General features: G+C 38.7%; 1 long non-coding RNA gene across 1 annotated transcript in view; it reads right to left on the bottom strand.

Annotated features, from left to right (window-relative positions):
* Window positions 1–2,618: 2,618 nt before the first annotated feature.
* LOC108541897 (uncharacterized) overlaps window positions 2,619–9,198 on the bottom strand; it is a 12,114-nt gene continuing 5,534 nt past the window's right edge. The window contains exons 2-3 of the long non-coding RNA XR_001889107.1: window positions 5,361–5,461; window positions 2,619–2,750 (exon numbers count right to left, since the gene is read on the bottom strand). This is a non-coding gene — a long non-coding RNA (uncharacterized LOC108541897). The remainder of the gene's footprint in view (window positions 2,751–5,360; window positions 5,462–9,198) is intronic.

The raw sequence follows: 9,198 nt of genomic DNA, 5'->3' as shown, positions 1-9,198 counted from the left end.
TTTTTTTTTTTTTTTTTATTTGAGACCCAGTTTCACTCTTGTTGCCCAGGCCGGAGTGCAATGGTGCAATCTCGGCTCATGGCAACCTCCGCTTCCCGGGTTCAAGCGATTCTCCCACCTCAGCCTCCTGAGCAGCTGGGATTACGGGCGCCCACCACCACACGCGGCTAATTTTTGTATTTTCAGTAGAGATGTGGTTTCACCATGTTGGCTTGAAGTCCTGACCTCAGGTGATCCACTCGCCTTGGCCTCCCAAAGTGCTGGGATTACAGGCCTGAGCCACTGTGCCTGGCCAACACTGTTCTGAATGATACTAACTAAACCTGAGAAAGCTCAATAAAAATTAAAAAATTTGTAAAACTAATACAAAGTCATTGCCTGCTTTTTTGTTGACACTTGCCATGACTTTCTAAAAGCAAAAGTGGGTAAACTGCTGGTTTCTCAGCATGCATCAAGACAGTGGTACCAATTACATTAGTCATTCTATTCTTTACTGTCCCCTACAGTTAAAAAAGATAGCCTGAATTACTTAAGAATGTATTTGATGAGGCAGTAAAAATTAATGTTGTTATGAAATCTTGACATGTCTCTTTAATATTCTGAATAAGTGGAAAGTTAATAAGAAGCGGTTCTGCTGACTGCAGTACAGTTGTTTTCTGTTTTTTGTTTTTTTAAATAATTAGTGATTTAATTGTGAATGGAACAATCACTTTTTCAGAGAACATCGTTTTTATTTAAAAGTACAACTGGGTCAGCGCAGTGGCTTATGCCTGTAAAATCCCAGCACTTTGGGAGGCCAAAGCAGGCAGATGGCTTGAGCTCCTTCAGGAGTTCGAGACCAGCCTAGGCAACGTAACAAAACCCTGTCTCTACCAAAAGTACAAAAACATTAACCTGGCGTGGTGCCACATATCTGTGATCCCAGATACACAGGAGCCTGAAGTGAGAGGATTGCTTGAGCTGAGATCATGCCAAAGCACTCCAGCCAAGTGACAGAGTGAGACTTGGTCTAAAAAAAAAGTACAACTATCATTCTCAAAAATAAATGAAGTGAGACATTGTCACTTCAAGGAAAATAAGTATTTGTTTCCAATGATGAAATTTAAGCTTTCCTGAGGACTTTGAAAAACTTGTTCCTTCTACTGTAGGTTTGACAGCTTTTCAATACTTAAAGGCGTTTTAAAGTAAGATTGGTGGTTAAACTGAAAATGATTTTTGACATAAAAAAACATAAACCAATATGTTCCAAGTAACTAATACGTAATACCATAAATGCAAATATGGGGCAAAAGATTCATTTACTGTGCAAGAAAGATCAATGAGTACTGATGGAATCAATTTATTAATATAGAAAATGCCACTGTAACTAATTTAAGAAACTAGCACTTGTGAAGTTTTGATTTAGTATTAAGGAATACCCACAACTGTCTGAAAAGTTTAAAAATACCCCTTTTATCAGCTACATAGTTGCATGGGGTTAGGTCACTTTATTGCTTCTTTTTTTCTTTTTTTGAGATGGAGTCTCCCTCTGTCTCCCAGGCTGGGGTGCAATGGCGAGATCTCGGCTCACTGCAACCTCTGCCTCCCAGGTTCATGTGATTCTCCGGCCTCAGCCACCCAAGTAGCTGGGACTACAGGCATGCACCACCATGCCCGGCTATTTTTTGTACTTTCAGCAGAGGCAGGTTTCACCATGTTGGTCGGGCTGGTCTCAAACTCCTGACCTCAAGTGATTCACCCACCTCGGCCTCCCAAAGTGCTGGGATTGCAGGTGTGAACTACCACACCAGGCCATTTTATTTTATTTTATTTTATTTTTGAGATGGACTCTTGCTCTGTCTCCCAGGCTGGAATGCAGTGGTGTGATCTCAGCTCACTGCAACCTCTGCCTCCCAGGTTCAAGCGGTTCTCCTGCCTCCGCCTCCAGAGTAGCTGGGACTACAGGTGTGTGCCACCACGCCCGGTTAAGTTTTTGTATTTTCAGTAGAGATGGGGTTTCACCATGTTAGCCGGGATGGTCTTGATCTCCTGACCTTGTTATCCACCCACCTCGGCCTCCCAAAGTGCTGGGATTGCAGGCGTGAGCCACTGCGCCTGGCCTCTTATTGCTTCTTTAAAGCAAATTGCAAAGAAAGACCTAGAGAATCCAGTTGCTCTTTTATTAAGCTCAACAACATGAGAGACTTTAAATAGTATAAATACATAACACACTTCTTGCTCAACTTTTGTTGTAGAAAAGTTACTTTTGAATGAAAAATTTCTGTTAAAAATATTGTTCTCAAGGAATATTTTCTGTTGTCACAACCCGGGTCATGGGTTACTACTGACATCTAGTTGGTAGCGGCCATGAATGCTGCCAAACTCTCTGCAATGCACAGGACAGTCCTCACAACAAAGCGTTGTCTAGCTCATAATATCAACAGTGGTAAGGCTGTGAAATCTAAACTAAAAATAGATTTTGGAAAAAAATCTCAATGTTATATTTCTACCACAGTAAATATTAATATAATCAATATAAACACATACTCTTTGAGATTCTCAATCATTTAAAAATTAAAAGAGTCTTAAGGAACAAAGAAAACACAAATAAATTGCTTCGATATTTTAGCAGGCACAATATAGCGTATGATGTCTAGAGCTGTGACCTAACACTGAGCTTGACATCTTGCAAAGTAATTAGCTAGAATAACAAGACAGGTTTCTAAAAAGCTCACCTTTGCATGATATCATGATGTATCTCCAAGGTCACTCTGTGGAAGGAAAAACAATTCATAACAATAGACATTATCATTTGTTAGGTCTGAAGACATTTTTTAAAGGGGGGGCAGAGGAAACTCTCCTAGCGGCCCTGAAATTCAAATTTTCAAGTTCAGAACAGTACCATAAGGGCACTTTGTTTTCATTTCTTGGTTTTTCACAACAATATGAGAACTAAAATACGAGGCAATATGCTGTTAGAAGACGTGTTTCTGTTGACTATTATAATATATAAATAATAACAGATTTCCCTGTTATATGCTCTTCTACCCACAAAAGCTTTTGCCCTATGCTATTTATTTTATGTATTTATTTTTTGACCCAGAGTCTTCTTCTGTTGCTCAGACTGGAGTGCAGTGGTGCGATCTTGGCTCAACACACCCTCCACCTCCCAGGTTCAAGCGATTCTCATGCCTCAGCTTCCCAAGTAGCTGGGATTACAGGTTTGTGCCACTATGCCTAGGTAATTTTTTTTTTTTTTTTTAAATAGAGTTTTGCTCTTGTTGCCCAGGGTGGAGTGCAATGGTGCCAATCTCAGCTCACCACAACCTCTGCTTCCCGGGTTCAAGCAAGTCTCCTGCCTCAGCCTCCTGAGTATTTGGGATTACAGCCATGTGCAACCACGTGCAGCTAATTTTGTAGAATGAGGCTCAGAACAACTGAGGGAAGGAAAATCTCAATTTTAGTAATAGGTCTACACAATATTAGCACTTTTTTAAAAGCCTGTAACATTAGCATGTAAGATGGATATGTCTATAGTGCTTCAAGTAGTTTTCATCTCTGAAATAATTTCACAATCGCAGAATTTAAAGTTACATGCTGGAAAGGACCAATGACCTTACACGACATTTAATTCAACACTCATTTTACAGATCAGGGAAACAAACCTTAAAACTGACTTGCCCAAGGTCCCACCAAATAGGAGCAGTTTCTCGTCCTAAACTCAAATGAAGCCGTGGCTCTCAAACTTTGCTGCACATTAAAATCACCTGAGATACTTTAATAACTGACTCATCTTCAACATGAGACATTTTAATGTAATGAGTGTTGGGTATGACTTTGGGCATCAAGGTTGTTGGTAAAAGTTTCCCAGGTGATTTCAATGTGCAGCAAAGTTTGGAATGATTGAGCTGGGGTGAAAATCAGAATCTTCTGGGATGCCCTTCTTCACGTAAAGATGCCTCACATCCATCCCTATTTTCCTAAAAGGCTTCTCAGTGCCTAGAGGTAGAGGGAAAGTGGAGATGGGAAGACACATGTGTTTGCAGACATGTATTTTGGAAAAAAAAAAACAACCTTGCATAAGTGATCTCAGTGAGTTCCACCTATCCCACTGATAACAGTGCACTACTGACTCATCATAAACATTTTTCAAAATCTTTTCTTGAAGCCAATTTGCCCTATTAATTTGCTCAATAAACCTTTATTTCACCAATAGTTAATATACCAAATGATTATTTCTCAAACTTGCTGATGGCAAATTAAAAGTTACTTTACTTTCAAAAGTAGACTTCTAAAAAGTAGAATAACGAGAAAAAAAGCATGAAATTTGTTTGAGCAAGATTAATCTTCAAAGCGACTTTTGAACTATATGCTAACACATCAAAATCTCTTGAACTCAAAAGAAGCCAGGGACTGTAGTCAAGGTAGTTTTGGTGTATGTGTGCTCAAAGATTTAAGAGACTCAGCTGACTACAGACATTTAGTGATTACTCAATAGGTCCCAAAGCTCAGGACTTGAGACAGAGTTTGAGTCCAGTTTTTGCTGAAACACAATTTCATCACAACTATTGTTAAAAGGGAAGGAGAAAAGTGACATTATTATGAGTGTAAACTTGCCATTTTTAATTGAAGTAAAAGTTACTGACAATTGAATTCGCTAAAAAGGCTAGTGCATTTGAAACAAAATTGTTTATAAGCTAGTTATGTTTACAGAATGAATAGTAAAATTAAAGACATTAATATTCTAAATTACTACTTTCCAAACTGTGTTCTAATAAATTAGCACTTTCCAAACTGTGTTCTAAAAATCAACACTCATGACCCAAGGAGATGATAATAATGTACACTGGACAGCCCCTATGGAGCTGGTGCTGGTGTTGGTTGTTCCTTTTAAAATAAACTCCATCTCAGGGTGCTCTCAAAGCGCATCTTTGTGGCCCACGAGGTGCTCATGCACAATGGGAGAAATTCTAATGCAGATACACTGTGGTGCCAGAAGAGGAAAAGCTGTTCCTTCTTCCAAGGCTAATGTCCAAAGTAGTACACACCGATTTAGGCCTATAATGCATTGAACAACTAAGTTTTCACAAAAAACATTCAATAAAGGGAACCTATCCTTCTCACTGTGTTCAACATTCTCTAAAGGCATAAAGGCATCAAAAAGATACACTGTTTCTGGGATTGCTTCTCTGCTAACTGATTTTTTCCTTCCACCACGACGTCTAAGATTAAAAGATAAACTGATACTTAATATTTAGAATCTGGATATCAATATATAGTTGATTCTAATTTCTTAAACTGATTGTGGAAGAGGACACCCAAATGGCTGAAATAATTTTAGAATAAATGAATCTGTCCCTCGGCAGTATAGTTGTACTCACGATATTATTGTCATTGTAAGATAAGGCTGGCTGGCTGTGCTGTCATCAAGGAATATTGCCGAACATGAGCTGTATTGTTGACTGAAACGCACAGTAGATACCTGAAGCGGAAGGGAAGTATTAGCTAAACTTATCAAAGTGTATTTTTTTCTTGGTTAAAATGTCAAATGACAAAGCACTAAGATATTTCTTACACTCCATGAACTGCCTGAGTGCGGTATCATGTGCACTCTACAGAAAACCCATCGGAGGCTCTTAACTTCCAGAGACGATGTTTAAGATACGGGTTATAAAATGCTGTCCTTAATATGGTACCTGTCATCAAACCTAACAAGGATTTTATGAATTCCCTTTAAAAATCATGAGAAAAGTTTAAAATAAGATTTCACTGTTTTTTTCTACAGCTATATAAAGCAGCCAAGAATTTCTATGTCTATGATTTATTTACTATGATAAAATGTAATGTATTAAATAATACTGGTACAAAAGCATTTTACTGCAGTGACTACAAGACTAATGCATTTACTAAATTACTCATCCTAAATGTATTATTTCAGGTGATATTGTGACAAAACAAGTGTTTCAGATTCAGAGGCTCTGTGTGCCAGGGCTGCTAGGCCACCAACAAGCGAGGAAGCCATAGGTTTCTCTAGTCCTATTTTCTTATGTGGAGGATAAAAAGAGTATCACTTAAATATTCTCTCACACCCTGAAAACAGATGAAGACTTAAAAAATCTAACTTTCACTTCATGTTTAAATAAGACTGCCATGACATGACTCAAATGAGACTCAGAGAATACTTTCCATTCATTTCAAAACTTGATCCATTTCATTCAATAAATCATCTGACCTGCACCTAGCCATTTTCCTGCTCTACCCCGCTCTCTCCCTAGAATACTTCTCCTTGCTTCAGCAAGCTTGACGCCATCTACCCTCTTGGATCTCTTTGTCAGCAGCCACACCCAAAAATGGTTTTTTTGTACACTAATTAGTCGAATTCACCACTGCTTGCAAGATACGAATTCTTGCAGACTATTCCCCTCATGAGAAAGTATGCCTCTCCATAAGAGGCTCCAGCTGCTGAGCATAGAATTTTGAGTAAATCCAAAACTTCGACAAGTGTTTGACAATTCAGTTTTCATTTGGAAGACAAATCTTACTACATTTAGTCACAGCAAAAACACTACTAACAGTTTACTGTTTATGGGTATTATTTAGGGTAGTCACAAAATAGAAACAAATAATCTGACGTCAGTCAGCATAGATCAGAGTATGAAATTTTACGATCTTTTAATAAGAAATGGAAGGGGTTACTTAGTAGTTTTAAGGTTTAATGACAAAAACTAGAAAATAATTGTACCTAGCAATTTAGTAAGTCAAACCCAAACGCCTTACCATCAAAGGCCTAGTACCCGTTGGACACCGATGCCCACCGACTTCTTCAGCTGTACCTGCTGCCTCTCATTTTAACCCATTAAAAATACTAAAGTTGTTCTCCTTGTAGAGGTCTTTCACCTCCTTGGTTAGGTCTATTCCTAAGTATTTTATTTCATTTTATTTTATTTTATTTTATTTTTGCAGCTATCATAAAAGTGGTTGAGTTCTTGGTTTGATTCTAAGCTTGGTTGCTGTTGGGGTATAACAGAGCTACTGATTTGTGTACATTAATTTTGTCTCCTGAAACTTTGCTGAATTCATTTATCAGTTCTAAGAGCTTTTTGGAGGAGTCCTTAGGGTTTCCTAGGCATACAATCATGTCATCAGCAAACATAACAGCTTGACTTCCTCTTTACTGATCCGGATGCCTTTTATTGCTTTCTCTCGTGTGATTGCTCTGGCTAGGCCTTCCAGTACTATGTTGAATAGAAGTGGTGAGAGTGGGCATCCTTGTCTTGTTCTAATTCTCTGGGGGAATGCTTTCAACTTTTCCCTTTCAGTATGATGTTGGCTGTGGGTTTGTCATAGATGGCTTTTATTAAATTGAGGTATGACCCTTGTATGCCAATTTTGCTGAGGGTTTTAATCATAAAAGGATGCTACATTCTGTCAAATGCTTTTTCTGTATCTATTGAGATGATCATGTGATTTTTTGTTTTTAATTCTGTTTATGTGGTGTATCACAATTAATGACTTATGTATGTTAATCCATCCCTGCATCCCTGGTATGAAACCCATTTGATCATGGTGGATTATCTTTTTTTTTTTTTTTGAGATGGAGTCTCGCTCTGTCACCCAGGCTAAAGTGCAGTGGGGTGATCTTGGCTCACTGCAACCTCCACCTCCCAGCTTCAAGCAATTCTCCTGCCTCGGCTACCTGAGTAGCTGGGAATACAGAGGCACGCCACCACGCCCAGCTAATTTTTATATCTTTAGTAGAGACGGGGTTTCACCATGTTGGTGAGCCTGGGTTCCAACTCCTGACCTTGTGATCTGCCTGCCTCGGCCTCCCAAAGTGCTGGGATTACAGGAGTGAGCCACCGCGCTTAGCTGGATTACCTTTTTGATATGTTGTTGGGAACCACAAAACATTGCTGAATGAAATCATGGACACAAACAAATGGAAAGACATCCCATGCTCATGAATGGGTAGAACGAATATCATGAAAATGACCATACTGCCAAAAGCAATCTACAAAGTCAACCTAATTCCCATCAAAATACATCCTTCTTCACAGAACTAGAAGAAACAATCCTAAAATTCATATGGGACCAAACAAGAACCTGCATAGCCAAAACAAAACTAAGCAAAAACAGCAAATCTGGAGGCATCACATTACCTGATTTCAAACTATACTATAAGGCCAGAGTCACCAAAACCCCATGGTACAGGTATAAAAACGGGCTATACACCAATGGAACAGAACAGAGAACCCAGAAATAAACTCAAATACCTATAGCCAACTGCTTTTCAACAAAGTCAGCTAAAACATAGTGAAGAAAGTAAACCCTATTCAACAAATGGTGCTGGGATAATTGCTAAGCCACATGCAGGAGAATGAAACTGGATCCTCAACTCTCACCTTACACAAAAATCAACTCAAGATGGATCAAGGACATAAATCTATGACCTGAAACCATAAAATTCTAGAAGATAACACTGGAAAAACTCATCTAGACACTGGCTTAGGCAAAGACCTCATGACCAAGAGCACAAAAGCAAATGCAACAAAAACAAACAAGTGAGACTTAACTAAAGAGCTTCTGCACAGGAAAAGGAGTAAACAGACAACCCACAGAGTGGGAGGAAATCTTCACAGTCCATACATCGGACAAAGGGCTATTATCCAGAATCTATGAGGAATTCAAACAAATTACAATTACAAAAATATGGAACCAGCCCAAATGCCCATCAATCAATAAGTGGATAAAGAAACTGTGATATACATACACATATATTTTTGAGGAATACCACTTAGCTATAATAAGGAATAAATTAATGGCATTCCCAGCAACCTGGATGGAAGTAAAGACTATTATTCTAAGTGAAGTATCTCAGGCATGGAAAACCAAACATCGTATGTTCTCATTCATACATGGGAGCTAAGCTATGAGGATGCAAAGCCATAAGAATGATACAATGGACTTTGGGGACTCGGGGGAAAGGCTGTGAGGAGGGTGAGGGATAAAAGACTACAAATTGGGTTCAGTGGATACTGCTCAGGTGATGGGTGCACCAAAATCTCACAAATCATCACTAAAGAACTTAGTCATGTAACCAAATACCACCTGTTCCCCCAAAACCCTATGGAATAATAGAAATAAGAAAGAAAGAAAGAAAGAAAGAAAGAAAGAAAGAAAGAAAGAAAGAAAGAAAGAAAGAAAGAAGGGAGGGAGGGA

This window comes from Rhinopithecus bieti, unplaced genomic scaffold (assembly GCF_001698545.2).
Source record: "Rhinopithecus bieti isolate Rb0 unplaced genomic scaffold, ASM169854v2 scaffold_21879, whole genome shotgun sequence".
In the NCBI taxonomy this organism is placed as follows: domain Eukaryota; kingdom Metazoa; phylum Chordata; class Mammalia; order Primates; family Cercopithecidae; genus Rhinopithecus; species Rhinopithecus bieti.
This window is presented reverse-complemented; position numbering and strand designations above follow the sequence as displayed.